This window comes from Schistocerca cancellata, chromosome 8 (genome assembly GCF_023864275.1).
Source record: "Schistocerca cancellata isolate TAMUIC-IGC-003103 chromosome 8, iqSchCanc2.1, whole genome shotgun sequence".
NCBI lineage: Eukaryota > Metazoa > Arthropoda > Insecta > Orthoptera > Acrididae > Schistocerca > Schistocerca cancellata.
In genome coordinates this window covers 170,007,237-170,024,428 of record NC_064633.1, presented here as the reverse complement: position 1 = coordinate 170,024,428, position 17,192 = coordinate 170,007,237, and positions in this window count along the sequence as shown.

Here is a 17,192-nt window from a genome sequence, read left to right as displayed (position 1 = left end):
GCTTTTCCGAAAGTCAGATGGTATATCGCCAGACTCATATAATCTACACACCAACGTGAATAGTCGTTTTGTTGCCAGTTCCTCCAATGATTTTAGAAATTCTGATGGAATGTTATCTTCCCTTCTGCCTTATTAAGCCGTAAGTCCTCCAAAGATCTTTTAAATTCCGATTCTAATACTGGATCCCCTATCTCTTCTAAATCGACTCCTGTTTCTTCTCCTATTGCATCAGACAAATCTTCACCCTCCTCTGCATTTAACAGTGGAATTCCCGTTGCCCTCTGAATGTTACCACCGTTCCTTTTAATGTCACCAAAGGTTGTTTTGACTTTCCTGTATGCTGAGTCTGTCTTTCCGACAATCATATCTTTTTCGATGTCTTCACATTTTTCCTGCAGCCATTTCGTCTTAGCTTCCCTCCACTTTCCTATTTATTTCATTCCTCAGCGACGTGTATTTCTGTATTCCTGATTTTCCCGGTACATGTTTGTACTTCCTCCTTTCATCAATAAACTGAAGTATTTCTTCTGTTGCCCATGGTTTCTTCGCAGCTACCCTTCTTTGTACCTATGTTTTCCTTCCCAACTTCTGTGATGGCCCTTTTTAGAGATGTCGATTCCTCTTCAACTGTACTGCCTACTGCGCTATTCCTCATTGCTGTATCTACAGCGTTAGAGAACTTCAAACGTGTCTCGTCATTCGTTAGTGCTTCAGTATCCCACTTCTTTGCGTATTGATTCTTCCTGTCTAATGTCTTGAACTTCAGCCTACTCTTCATCACTACTATATTGTGTTCTGAGTCTATATCTGCTCCTGGGTACGCCTTACAATCCAGTATCTGATTTCGGAATCTCTGTCTGACCATGATGTATTCTAATTGAAATCTTCCCGTATCTCCCGACCTTTTCCAAGTATACCTCCTCCTCTTGTGATTCTTGAACAGGGTATTCGCTATTACTAGCTGAAACTTGTTATAGAACTCAATTAGTCTTTCTCCTCTCCCATTCCTTGTCCCAAGGCCATATTCTCCTCTAACCTTTTCTTCTACTCCTTCCCCTACAACTGTATTCCAATCGCCCATGTCTATTAGATTTTCGTCCCCCTTTACATACAGCATTACCCTTTCAATATCCTCTTACTCTTTCTCTATCTGTTCATCTTCAGCTTGCGACGTCGGCATGTATATCTATCGTAGTCGGTGTTGGTCTGCTGTCGATTCTGATTAGAACAACCCGGTCACTGAACTGTTGACAGTAACACTCCCTCTGCCCTACCTTCCTATTCATAACGAATCCTGCACCTGTTATACCATTTTCTGCTGCTGTTGATATTACCCGATACTCATCTGACCAGAAATCCTTGTCTTCCTTCCACTTCACTTCACTGAGAGCTACACCTCAACCCAGTCTAACTGCTGAAGATTTTCTCTGAAATTTCTAATTGTTGAATCATTGATTGAACGGACAGACATTCGTCGGAGACGTGTTTGGAAGCAACCCGGTTAGGCTGAACACTTTAAAGATACTGTCCAGTAAGTGCAGCAGGGTTGAGGTTCCGTGCGGTTTTCGGGTGGCGTTATGTGTGGCTGACGTATGCCGCTGGTGGTCTCGGAAGGCGCTGTAACGGCTGTACGATATGTGAATGCCATCCTCCGACCGATAGTGCAACCATATCGGCAAAATATTGGTTAGGCATTTGTCTTTATGGACAACAATTAGCGCCCCCACCGTGCACATCTTGTGAATTACGTCCTTCAGGATAACGATGTCACTCGACGAGAGTATCCAGGAATGATCTCCAGACGTGAACCGTATCGAACGTACCTGGGATACATTGTAGAGTTGTGTTTATGGATGGCGTGACCCACCAACCACTCACGACGCGTACAGGCATGTATCAGTGCAAGAGGACGTGATACTGCGTAGCAGAGGTATCGGTTTGTACAGCAATTTGGACCACCACATTTGAAGGTCTCGCTGTATGGTGGCACAACATGGTATGTGTGGTTTTCATGAGCAAAAGAAAAAAAAAACAGCGAAAATGATGTATTCCAATTTTCTGTACCGGTTCTGGAACTCTCGTAAGAGAGGTGATGCAAAATTTTCTTTGATGTGAGGACAAGCAAAAATAGATATTCTACCGATGTGATGGTCTTATGTAACTAGATGTTTACAATACTGTGAAACTTTGATCCTTCTGAAAGAATTGTTGTCATTAGACTATATTTCTTCTCCTCTAGCTACTTGCTACTTCCTCATGAGGATTAAGACATCTGAAATAGACAGGGATGCACAAAGGAAAGCATTTTCCGCAACCACTAGATGCAGTCAGCTATGTTACTATAAAAAGGAGACGGAAGAAAATAAAATTAACAAGGAGAAATAAATAGGAGAATCAACAAAACTATAATACAGTAAAGCAATTAAGCCAAAGCCATCGAATCCAACTTCAAATACGACAATGGCGTCACCCCCAGAAAATCCGTGAATGTAGGGATAACTTAGTAAGCTATCATCTAACGTGCGCTAATGGTGAGGATTTATATCTATGTCTCCAATACCATACAGTACATGCTATCTGTGTTGTGTTTTCAACTATCTAATATTTCTTGATGAAACACATACAGCATTCTTTGCTAACCGTTCCAGTAGGAAAGGGAAAGATTTCTTTACATTCAGAGGCTTTATGCTGACAATAGTAAAATGATCATTTGTGATTTAGTATCGATACTCTATAGACTCGTTAAGCTATACATACCTTATTTTTCAACCTTCATCTTAGTGTAGCCAGCACACTAAAAACCCACCTGCTTACTGACAACACCCACTTGATCTAATATTTTTAATCATTTCCTTGTGCCCATTAACTGCAACATTATAATGTTTCAACAGACTACTTCCAAGCATTAAGAGCGTCCTACAATGATAACTGTTTCTGTTGGGACGGTGAGCAAATTTTGTGTTGCACTGCTATGTTCAGAACTAAATTACAATGAGATTAGGCTGTAACATCCCATTGGCATCGCAGTCATTAGAGACGGAGCACAAGCTCGTAATGTTTCATGGATGGGAAACAGGATCGCCCATGTTCTTTTACAGGAATGATCCTATTACACTCCTGGAAATGGAAAAACGAACACATTGACACCGGTGTGTCAGACCCACCATACTTGCTTCGGACACTGCGAGAGGGCTGTACAAGCAATGATCACACGCACGGCACAGCGGACACACCAGGAACCGCGGTTTTGGCCGTCGAATGGCGCTAGCTGCGCAGCATGTGTGCTCCGCCGCCGTCAGTGTCAGCCAGTTTGCCGTGGCATACGGAGCTCCATCGCAGTCTTTAACACTGGTAGCATGCCGCGACAGCGTGGACGTGAACCGTATGTGCAGTTGACGGACTTTGAGCGAGGGCGTATGGTGGGCATGCGGGAGGCCGGGTGGACGTACCGCCGAATTGCTCAACACGTGGGGCGTGAGGTCTCCACAGTACATCGATGTTGTCGCCAGTGGTCGGCGGAAGGTGCACGTGCCCGTCGACCTGGGACCGGACCGCAGCGACGCACGGATGCACGCCAAGACCGTAGGATCCTACGCAGTGCCGTAAGGGACCGCACCGCCACTTCCCAGCAAATTAGGGACACTGTTGCTCCTGGGGTATCGGCGAGGACCATTCGCAACCGTCTCCATGAAGCTGGGCTACGGTCCCGCACACCGTTAGGCCGTCTTCCGCTCACGCCCCAACATCGTGCAGCCCGCCTCCAGTGGTGTCGCGACAGGCGTGAATGGAGGGACGAATGGAGACGTGTCGTCTTCAGCGATGAGTGTCGCTTCTGCCTTGGTGCCAATGATGGTCGTATGAGTGTTTGGCGCCGTGCAGGTGAGCGCCACAATCAGGACTGCATACGACCGAGGCACACAGGGCCAACACCCGGCATCATGGTGTGGGGAGCGATCTCCTACACTGGCCGTACACCACTGGTGATCGTCGAGGGGACACTGAATAGTGCACGGTACATCCAAACCGTCATCGAACCCATCGTTCTACCATTCCTAGACCGGCAAGGGAACTTGCTGTTCCAACAGGACAATGCACGTCCGCGTGTATCCCGTGCCACCCAACGTGCTCTAGAAGGTGTAAGTCAACTACCCTGGCCAGCAAGATCTCCGGATCTGTCCCCCATTGAGCATGTTTGGGACTTTATGAAGCGTCGTCTCACGCGGTCTGCACGTCCAGCACGAACGCTGGTCCAACTGAGGCGCCAGATGGAAATGGCATGGCAAGCCGTTCCACAGGACTACATCCAGCATCTCTACGATCGTCTCCATGGGAGAATAGCAGCCTGCATTGCTGCGAAAGGTGGATATACACTGTACTAATGCCGACATTGTGCATGCTCTGTTGCCTGTGTCTACGTGCCTGTGGTTCTGTCAGTGTGATCATGTGATGTATCTGACCCCAGGAATGTGTCAATAAAGTTTCCCCTTCCTGGGACAATGAATTCACGGTGTTCTTATTTCAATTTCCAGGAGTGTATTTGCCTGGTGCGATTTAGGGAAATCACTAAATACCTAAATTTGAATGGCTGCATGTGGATATGGACCATCGTCCCCCCTAATATGAGCTCATAGTCCTAATCATGGCACCATAACACTCGGTAAGCTTTTTTCATGTCAATTTTTCAGAGTTCTTTTCGTAGATAGTAAGTCACAGTAACATTTCAAATGTTGTATGAAATACTCAGAAGGATACTAACAAGGGTTTGGAGGAGTCCCCTCACAGCCACCAATTAGTCATGCATAACATCCCAGTATATATAACAATCAAAATGTATAAAAAAGAGTGGATAACAACTTAATATATTGTGCTGCCATTAAAAAGTCGAATTGACGATAGCTATAATAAATTTACAGCCATCACAGTGTTACGTTACATAACATTACATTAATACTTGTTCCATAGCTAACGAATACGACGTTTTGTTATGATGTGGAATGTGTCAGTTTAACATAAGTTTTCTGTACACAATTATTTTTTTATAGTTACAGCTACTTCGTATCTAAAAATTAATCTATTGAGTAGAAGGAGCTGTCTTTCAGATATTCATTTAATTTGTTTTTAATTTTTGGTTTGATATCTGGCAGAATTTTAATGCTAATTACCAAGTGAGCAAAGATATTTGTGGCAGCATTATTTACAGCCATCACAGTGTTACGTTACATAACATTACATTAATACTTGTTCCATAGCTAAAGAATACGACGTTTTGTAATGATGTGGAATGTGTCAGTTTAACATAAGTTTACTGTACACAATTATTTTTTTATAGTTACAGCTACTCTGTATCTAAAAATTAATCTATTGAGTGGAACGAGCTGTCTTACATATATTCATTTAATTTGTTTTTAATTTTTGGTTTGCCATCTGGCAGAATTTTAATGCTAATTGTCAAGTGAGCAAAGATATTTGTGGCAGCATAATTCAACGTTTTCTGTGTCAAAGTCGGATTCAGCCCTGAAACGTGAGGTAATCCCTCCTTCTAGTGTTGTAGCTATGCAATTTTCCATTACTTTGTATTTGAATGGTTTTTAATAACAAATTTCATAAGTGAATATACGTATTGAGAAGGTACTGTGAATATTCCCAGTTCTTTAAATATATGTCTGCAAGGTGATCCACCTATTATTCTGATTACATGCTTTTCTGCAATGAATACTTTTTCATTTAGTGATGAATTACCTCAAAATATGATAACATATGAATGTAGTGAATGAAGAGAGGCATAGTAGGATAATTTACTAACATATTTGTCACCAAAATCGGCAACAACCCTAATAGCATAAGTAGCGGAACCTCACCACTTCACCAGGTCGTCGATGTGTTTTGCCCAGTTTAGTTTCTCATCAGTGTGCACACAGACAGAAATTTTGAATATTCTGCCTTGCTAACTGACTTCTGTGCACTTGTATGTTTATCAACTGTTTGTGCCATTTACTGTACAAAATTGTGTATACTGTGCTTCCTCAGAATTTTGTGAGAGTTCATTTGCAGAAAACGAGTCGATATTTTTCTGAAAGATATTATTTGCAATTTTCTAAGCTAATTCTTCTTTGTTGGCTATGATTACTATACTTCCATCATCAGCAAAAAGAACTAGCTTTGTGTTTTCATGATTTAGAGCGGTAAGTCATCAATATATAATGTTAACAATAATAATCGACGCAAAACTGAACCCTGAGGGATACCATTCTTGATACCTCCTCAGTTACAGGACTCTGCTGACTTCTGCAGGCCATCTGTACTCTTAATTTCAACCTTCTGCTTGCTTCCACTTAAATATGAATTACACCATTTGCGCATGGCCCTACTCATACCACAAAACTTAAGCATATGTAGAAGACTTTCAGGGTTTGTGAAGTCTAAATCTTTTGAGAGATCACAAAGTATGCCAGTGGGTGATACTCGGCTACACAGAGCATTTAATGCTTGATCAGTAAAAGCATACATAGAATTTTCTTTTGAAAATCCTTTCTGACAACCAAAACTGAAATTTTGTTAGTATTTGATTTTTACCAATATATGAAGCTAATCTTGAATACATTACTTCTTGAAGAATTCTGGACAAAGCTGGCCGAAGTGAGAATAGGTATTAGTTGTTAGCATCAGACCTATCCCTTTTTTTATGGAACGATTTAACAGTAGCATGTTTCAGTCGATTCAAGAAATTGCCTTTTTCAGTGAGACACTACATACAAGTATGTGGCTGAGAGTTGTACTTCTCTTTCGGGAACAAGCTTCTTTTACTGTGTTGGAAATGCCACCAGTTTCTTGTGAGCGTTTACTTTTGAGTGAATTTAATATTTTCCTAACTTCAGTACGAGAGGTGGGTTGAATTTCAGTTTTATCAAACAACATAGGTATTGACTCTTCTGTATACAGCCTACAATATTCTAATGAATAACTGGATCCTATTTTCTCTACAACACATAAAAAACATTGTTAAAATATATTCTACTTCTAACATTTTGTTTGCAGACTTTTCATTGAATTTGATAGAAATACAGTCTTACTGTTCTCCCAAATGCCCTATTTCCCTTATGACAATCTTGCAAAATTGTTTTAATTTGGTTATCAGAAGTCCTAATCTCAAAAATAATGAAAATACGCCTGAACTTTTTACACTTTTCGTAATACAGCGCAGTACTTTTTACAATGTGTGACCTATGGGATCATTATTGCTTTTAGCTCTAAGATACGTTTCCCTTTTCTCTTTAGAAGACATTTTTGTCCCTTTAGTAATCCAAGGGTTTTTAGATGCATTCTTACAGCAATGTTTCACTATTATTTAGGGAAACAGTTCTCAGATGTTCTCAAAAAGCCACCATAAAGTAGGTTAAATTGTTAACTAGCATCAGGTTCACTGTATACCTCATCCCAGTCTAACTGCTGCAAGCTTTCCCTTAGATTTTTAATTGTTAAATCGGCAACGGAATACGCTATTTTGGAGGATTGTTTTGCATTACTGCATGGAGCTATGTCATATACTACAACTATCTGTGCATCTTGAGCAGACAGGCCATCCTTAAAAGGAAGAGTTTTCATTTGATGAAATTTATCGTGGGCTATAAGAACATTAAATGTCAGTTTGCTGCTTTCCTATACTACCCAAGTATGAAAATCAATGATGTCAAACTGAAGGAATCAAGTCATACTACAAGATCAAGCTTTCTATCAGACTCTTTCAGAAAACCTACACTGAAATCCCTACAAACAATAATTTGCTTTCCTCTGTCTGACAGATGGCACAACCAAGAATCCAAATTTTCACAAATAGCTTAAAATTTCGCAATCGGGACATACACAAGTTAACAATTACGAAAGTACCATTATTTAGCTCAAGCTCACATGTGCGTGCTTCTATACATATCAAAAAAAGCTTTGCATCACTTCGGTTCCGAGAGTTCCGGAACCTGTACAGAAATTGGAATAGACATCTACATAAACATCATTTCCATCCTTTTCATTGTTCATAAAAACCACACATTGCATGTTGTACCACCATACAGCAAAACCTTCTGAGGTGGTGGTCCAGACTGGTGTACACACCAGTACCTGTAATACAAGTCCTCAGGCATTGATGCATGCCTTTATATGTCCTTGCATTCTATTCTAAGATACTTAAAGGCACTGTTGGTCCACATTGTTAGACTCCTCAACGGCGATTCGGCGTAGATTCATTAGCTGTTTACCTCCTTCGTTGTGGAATGACAGGAACTAATCGGGTGTAGGACCAACACTGTCTTATTGGTGCTGCGCATGCATGGTTGTTTACATTTTTTGTCGGGTTGAATGACATCTCCCAACAGTCAAAGGGACTGTTTGTGAGATACAATATCCATAGTCAACGTCTGTCTGCGTTCAGGAGTTCTGGGAACTGGAGTGATGCAAAACTGTTTTTTATGTGTGTATATGTTGCTCTACACATTTTGTTTTTAGTTTGTAAATTTGTCACACTGTGATAAATTGAAACATATATGGCACCTCCTCTCTCTATTGTGACGCTACTTACATGAACTGAAAGCTTATATACACTTACATTTACCTTTGCATGTCTGTGAGATTGTTATGTTCATACAGGCATAGTATATCTATTCCTACCTTAGTTTCTAAATTTCGAAACAAACAAGAAACACGTCTACTTTGTTTAGTAATCTCGTGGTATTCTGATGCGCTATACTGATATTATTTACAATGTGCTTTTGTAAGAATCCTGGAAAATAATAACATTGTTTTCCAATGTTCTTTCTCAAAACTGAAAATGCTTAATGCATAGTCCACAGCATCACATGCTGTAGCTAATAAATCCAAGATTCATTATGTGTAGCAGCATCTCCTAGCGAGAGAAAAGGTTTTTTACAGCCGTTTTTCATTTATTTGAAGATCGATCTTTTTCTCACCATGGGAAGAAGCCATTGTTGTAATTTGAGATTAGTTCTTAAAACTGTCTTCTAATTCGATAGTGCCTTGTGTATTTCTCCTGTAGTCGACCTCGTAATGGCAAGCATCACAACATTAAAATCGTGATAGACCGTTCAGAGGCAACGAAAGTAGTTCATCAGTATACTGTTCTGTGAAACTGTCCTCATAATTGTTTTGCAGGTCTACAACATCTTTACTATCTTTCAACGTAATCTTTTACAAACTGTTCAGGTACAATTCTAAATGACTCGAACACTTCGGTTCTACAGACACTACAAGCATAGAATAGCCTATGTGGTCCTAAATATTAATTAGTTTTCAGTTTTCGCATTGGTAATTTGTTTTTGTTCTAGTAGTACTTTGAGGAAATATGAGAATGGACGGCGTTGGAATTTTGAAACACACCTTAGTGAAAATGATAGATTGTGCGCGACTCTTAGCCCTCACTCGTCGTTTTAGGTTGTCATGGAAATCATACCTAAGAGACATGACATTACAATATCATCATTTTATTACCGATTAGTATTTGTGGAAAGGAAGACTGCTGCAGCTCTTTAAGAGTTATCCCACTACTCCGATTTACTTTATAAGTGTGCATCTGTGCAATACTTCTACAACAACCAGATTATTCCTAACGCAGAATTTTATAATATGATAGTGCTCCGAGGATTCACTAACGTCAAAATGCTCTTTCTCCTCAAAAGCCATATATTCCATACACGATCCTATTCAGTACCTTTATTAAACTACATTATGGTGATGTTTTCGGTAACAAGCTAAGAAATCGATTTAACGGAAACGATATATTCCTCCCCCGTCCCACCTAGTATACGCACCCCTCCTCCCCCCCCCCCCACACACACACGTACACATCTCGAATTAATGTGTAACAAATCCATTAAATAATGTGTATATGCAGACGGAAGGACGTGATTCGAATCTAGGTCTCTTGCCCAGAGGACAGATGCGCTAACCACTAAGCAACCTAAGTACAGTGTCTTTACACAACTGCACATATTAGTCCGGCACGCTTCCTCTTAAATCCAAATTCCCATTCACACCTCAGACCACTTGGCATCTCGCCCCCCACCCCTGCCCCAAACTCGGGAGCAGTATTCCAGAGGTTCTTCCACTGTGTATAGCACCACCAGGCAATGAAATGGGCGATCCTGCCTGATGCCCAAGTTTAGGTGCTTCAGTGAAATAAAACTATTAAGACTATTTGGTTCAGGGGGCCCTTTCAGGTCTGACACATGTATGATGTATTTAAACACACTGACGGTGCAAAAGTTATGGGATAGCGATTTGCATCATACAGGTAGCGGTAGTATCTCGTTTCACAAGGTATTAAAGGGCAGTGCATTGGCGAAGCTACCAATTGAACTCAGGTGATTCATGTGAAGATGTTTCCGATGTGAGTGCGGACGCACGACAGGAATTAACAGACTTGGATTGCAGACTGGCAGCTGGAAACAGACGTGTGGGACATTTTGTCTCGGAAATCGTTAGGAAATTCAGTATCGTGAGATTCACAGCGTCATGAACGTGGCGAGAACACGGCACTGCCTCTCACCACGGTCGGCATAGTGGCCGAAGACCTTCACTTAAAGTCCAACAGCAGCGGCGTTTGCATACAGCTGCAATGCTAACAGACGAGCAACGTTACGTGAAATAATCGCAGAAATCAATGTTGAATGTACGAGGACATGTTTGAAGTTAATGACCTGTGACAGCAGACGAACGACGCGAGTGCCTTTGCTAGCAGCGCGACATCACATGCAGCCCGTCTCATGGATTTGTGATTATATCGGTTGCACCCTAGTCTTTTGGAAAACGTGGTCAGGTGAGTCCCAGTTTAATGGGCTCTAAGTAGAATGGGACTTAACATCTGAGATCATCACCCACTAGACTTAGAACTACTTAAACCTAACTAACCTAAGGGCATCATTCATATCCATGCCCGAGGCAGAATTCGAACGTGCGACCGTAGAAGCACTGCGGTTCCGGACTGAAGCGTCTAGAATCGCTCGGCCACAGCAGTCTGCTAGTCGCGGTTTAAGTTGTTATGAACTGACAGGGTTCGAATGTGACGCAGACCCCACGAAGCCATAGACCCAGGTTGTCAACAAGGCACTGTGCTAGCTGGTGGTGGCTCCACAATGGTGTGGGATGTGTTTACGTGGAATGGACTGGGTCCAACTGAACCGATCATCGACTGGAAATCGGTATTTTCGTTTACTTGGAGGTCATTGGCTGCCATTCATGGACTTTATGCTCCCAAACACATCACAGGGCCACAACTGCTGGCGAGTGAACATTCTGCCATTTCGAGTGAATGATTTGGCCACCGACGTCGCCCAAGATGGATACCATGGAACATTTATAGGACATAATCGAGAGTTCAGTTTGTGCAACAAATCCTTCACAGACCAAACTTCCTTAATTCTGGGCAGCTATAGAGGCAGCCTGACTCAGTAGTTCTGCTGGGGAGTTCCCACCAGTTCTTGAGTCCATCCCACGCCGAGCTGCTGCATTACGCTGGAGGAAAGGATGTGCCACACGCTGTTCGGAGGTACCTCATGACTTTTGTCACTTCAGTGTATACTAAAGTGAGAAATGAAAATTTGTACCAACGCCGGTATTTTCCTCAGTAGGTAGATGTTCCTACAACTACCTCACAACTCCGGCAGAATGACTTTGCATAACTGCACATACTACCCTAGCATGCCTCACTCCTCAATCCTATTCCACATTCTCTCCTCAGCCCTCTTGGTGTTTGCCCAAACTAGAACCGTAATGCAGAGACTCTCCAATTTATAGGAATAAGACCTCAACATCTAACGAAACGGAGGACCGTGCGTGAAAACCTGGTAAAGGTGATTTAATGAAATGAAACTGTATTGCTCCAGAGACCTTTTCAATCTCTAACATCTATGATATACACTTGCAGACTGAAGTGATGAACGAAAATTTGTACCAAGGCTGGGATTTGAACTCGTATCTTCTGCTCACTAGGAACATGCGCTAACCACTGTGCCACCCTGGAACAGTGGATCTGCATAACAGAATGGGCTACTCTAGTAAGCGTCCCTCCTCAGTCCAAATTCCCCTTCGCGCCTCAGCCCACTTGGTATTCCCCATAAACTCGAACAACATTGCAAAGGGTCTCCATCTGTATTGGTGTAGCGTCTGAGCATCGGATGAAACGGAGCTTGCTGCCTAAAAAGCCACATTGATACAAATTTTCATTCTTACCTTCATATGTACAACACAGAGGATTGCGACCTGTGAATGTCTGTGGAACCATATAATGTCATTTAATTACAGCACATATGTCTGGGTATAAATGGAATCAGTACATATATCTGCAGAACCGTGTTTTATCTATCAACGTACATTGATTCCAAATGATACGTGATTATGGTGCCAGGTAGTGTTTCTCTGTGAGCGCCTTGGAAATTCTGAATGGCCCTGCGTCAATAGTATACAGAAAAGTCCCATTCGGAAATACCGTGGATTCTTTACCTCTGTTTGTAGAGCATCTGAAGTAATTCTGTTCTATATGTGGAATGAACATGTCTTAAATCAGTACACAAGTGAGGTAAAAGCACTCCTCAGATGTCGCATTTTTTTATATATATGTGAAGAAGGCATTTTAGGTTTTTTGGAGCACATTATGGTACTCAGGAGTCAGAGACATAATAAACTGCGCTGTGGCCTCACTGCCTAATATGCCAGTGTTGCAGCGTCTCTAAAATACTAGTATTAGTGATGTGACATGCTGCAGGCTGCGATTTATCACACTTTCAAACACTATTATGTGCGACATTCTTCCATTTTTTTCTTTTTTTACGAGTTGATATAAACTTTGTTCATCCTTACGGAAACTGAGGTAGTAGTAGAAAGCTGGCGACTATTGTAAAACAATAATAAGATGTGGGTAACTCAGACATTTATATATTAGTTTTACCTGCAGGTCAATATTACTCTAAGTGAGTACACAACGTACTGGCTCGCAGCAGAACACATAAATTAGTCTTACGATTTTATGCCTTCATCGCACATTGTCTCGATGTTAATCAGCGCATATAGTGCCTCGTACTCATATGATAACAATCACTCGACGTTTGTGGTTCTTGTCTATGAAATGTAACTTTTCCTTCTTTAACGAATTCCTCTTTGCATCCGTAAAAGTAACAATACCTCCATTTCTGTAGCTAACCAACTAATTTATTAAAGCATGGTATATAACTGTAATATTTAAGTTTAACTCATACAGAAAGATGTAAGCAACTGATGCATACGAACTACACATGAATATTTTCATGTAATATTGGTGACATTAGCATTACGCTATGCCCATTCCACAGATATTCCTACTGTATAGTAAAAGTCAGTAATGGTCGCTAAAGTATGTGCTTGCATGCTTACATTTAATTTGCGCCATGTCCCTGAGATTATTTGGCAACGCCTTTTTTAAACATCATAAAACTGTGATAATGCAATGAAGTTTGATTTTACGGTCTCAAAGTAATAGAGAAACTCCAGATTAACAGTGGATCAGATTTGTTTATTTTCCCTCTTCGGTTCGTCATACACAGCTGCCTTAAGTGTAGCGTGTTTTCCACAACAGCTGGCTCCCACTGGAAATGCTTTTCCGTCTGCTACTGGCAGACTGTCACGTGTTTCTAAGCGTATTAATTCGCTACACTGAACCCGAGAAATAATGTCACTCCCTACCACTGACGTCAGGATACCGTCGTACCACATTTACGTGTGGAAACGAGATGCCTCCCGAATATATCGACATATATTTCCGTCGTGATCGTCATATTCTGTATGCATTTAGCATCCATATATTGCTCATGTATCTGAAATTATTTCACACAATCCCTATACCACCTGATTCTGAGATATCTCGAAAAATGACACGTAAAATGTTGTTGCTGAAAGATCAATTTTTGCCCTACACTTATAGGAATAATTTTTTTCAACATCCTTCCAGGTCATTAAAATTGCTACACCAACAAGAAATGCAGATGATAAATGGGTATTCATTGGACAAATTTTCATACAATTTGCGTGCATAGATCCTGAGAAATCAGTACCCTTAACAACCATCCCAGGCCGTAATAACGGCCTTGATACGCCTGGGCATTGAATCAAACAGAGCTTGGACGTCGTGTTCAGGTACAGCTTCCCATGCAGCTTCAACACGATATCACAGTTCATCAAGAGTAGTGACTGGCGTATTGTGATGAGCCAGATGCTCGGCCACCATTGACCACATATTTTCAATTGGTGAGAGATCAGGAGAATGTGCTGGCCAGGGCAGCAGTCGAACATTTTCATTATCCAGAAATGCCCGTACAGGACATGCAACATGCGGTCGTGCATTATCCTGCTGAAATGTAGGGTTTCGGAGGGATCGAATGAAGGGTAGAGTCACGGGTCGTAACACATTTGAAATGTAACGTCCACTGATAAGAGTGCCGTCAGTGCTAACAAGAAGTGACCGAGACGTGTAACCAACGGCACCCCATACCATCAAGCCGGGTGATACGCCAGTATGGCGATGACGAATATACGCTTCCAATGTGCGTTCACCGCGATGTCGCCAAACACGGATGCGACCATCATGATGCTGTAAACATAACCTAGCTTCATCCGAAAAAATTAAGAGGTTCCCGATGTGATTATGGTCCCACTAAGGGAATTATAGTCTTTGAACGCGGAATGGTAGTCCGATCTAGATGCAAGGAACACTCGATTTCGGAAATCGTTAGTGAATTCGGCATTCCGCGAACCAATTTGAAGAGTGTGCGGAGAATATCAAATACCAGGCATTATCTCTCATCGTGGACAACGCAGTGGCTGACGGCCTACAATTAACGTCCGAGAGCAACGACGTTTGCTGTACTGGTTGCACTAGCGAGAACAATATCTATTCACATGGCCTTACGAACAGTGCTATGAATTAACAGTCTTATGGGTTTTGAAAGACATATGAAAAACTGTGCAGAGAAACCAGTATCATTAAACGCAATTGTATTTAAAAACAATATCGATATATTTTGTATGTTATCTTTTGTTCTATGTTAAAAAAATTAATAGCTGTGAAACAATCGAAAGATTTTACGTAATTAACTACACTGGCCTCGATTTTGGATGAGGATAGACATGAGAGTTATTGTATTACATTGCATTTCTGGTTCAATATGTGTGTGCATTTTCTCTAAAAACATTTATTTGTGTAACTTTTGCATGCCTACGTGTTAGACTATGAGAAAGCGCTGTACAGGGCGAACTTATGGTTGATTGTTGTCGGTCATTTGCACGGCCGCAATATTTTATTTGAATATCGCCAATATTAAGCGGCACAGAGCTACAGAAACACAAAGTTTGCGTTTTAGTTATACTATTTGAGTGTCATTTTAAATTACATTCAAAGATTAACAGTAGTTTACATTAAATTCTTGTTGTTGCCGCCTAACGGCTATCTCACCTACGGAAGTTCACAGAAGTTAACTTTCTCCGAAATGATCAGTGAGAAATAAGCCACGCAATAATATTTCTCTACGCGAACTTATGACATTAAAGCAGTATCAGTTTCAATGAAACTGCAATGCAAAAAGAACGGGAGACGTTAATGTAGGGGCTGGTACTGTGCTTCACACCGCTCTTCACGTGTTTCATATTGCGGGCCTTAAACATTCAAATAATGTTTCCATAGAAAAAAGGCTGTGTAATTTGCCCGTGATAAGTTGTGTTGTCTCTTTAGTGCATGTGGCGTCATTTCATGTGTAAGTAGACGTATGTGTGCCAAGCAGTCATACAGTTTAATTAGCAGCACATGCACAGACAATTAAATAAAACACTTCACTTGACGTCCAGAGCAGAACACAACAAGAAACATAATGAACACAAAACGTTGCGTACAGTTGTTAGTGCTAAGAGACAGTTAACATTTCGCGAAAATACTACAGAAGTTGATTTGTGACTTTCGACGAACGTATCGTTTAGGATTGTGCGGCTATGGCAGCCGAGGACCGTGGGAGTGCCTTTGCTAACAGCGTGAAATGACCTGTTGCGCCTCTCCTGCGCTCGTGACCGTATCGATTGAACATCAGACGATTGTAAAACCATGGCCTAGCCAGATGGCTCTTGATTGTAGTTGGTAAGAGCCGATTGTGGGGTTCAAGTGCGGCGCATACCCCACAGAAGTCAAGCACCCAAATTGTCAGCAATGCACTGTGTAAGCTGGTGATGGTTCCATAACGATGTGAGGGGGGTTGACATCGAATGGACTGCGTCCTCTGGATGTTCAGCTACTTGGATACGATTTGCAGCCATTCATGGACGTCATGTGCCCAAACAAAGATGGCATTATTACAGATGGCTATGCGCCTCGTCGATGGACCACTATTGTTTGCAACTGCTTTGAAGAACATTCTGTACAATTTGGGAGAAAGATTTGACCACCCATATCGCCTCACACGAAGCCCACCGAGCATTTATGGAACACGATACAGAAGTCAGTTCGTGTAGAAAATGCTGCAGCGGCTATAGATTCGCTTTCTGTATGGCTATAGACGCGGGGGCTTTCTAACAGTTTGTTATGTCCTTGCCACGTCGACTTGTACCACTACATCGGGAAAAAGCAGGTCCTACATCTCACTTCCCACATGCAACATTCCATGACTTTCATTGTCCCTGTGTATATGATGCCCAACCAAGCATTTCCTGGCGCCTCTGACCTGAAGTAGCAAAAAATCATACTTCAGTTACATTGGGCGATGCAACACAGCAGTTTCTAAAAATATTGGTAAAATACACTACTGGAAATGGAAAAAGAACACATTGACACCGGTGTGTCAGACCCACCATACTTGCTCCGGACACTGCAAGAGGGCTGTACAAGCAATGATCACACGCACGGCACAGCGGACACACCAGGAACCGCGGTGTTGGCCGTCGAATGGCGCTAGCTGCGCAGCATTTGTGCACCGCCGCCGTCAGTGTCAGCCAGTTTGCCGTGGCATACGGAGCTCCATCGCAGTCTTTAACACTGGTAGCATGCCGCGACAGCGTGGACGTGAACCGTATGTGCAGTTGACGGACTTTGAGCGAGGGCGTATAGTGGGCATGCGGGAGGCCGGGTGGACGTACCGTCGAATTGCTCAACACGTGGGGCGTAAGGTCTCCACAGTACA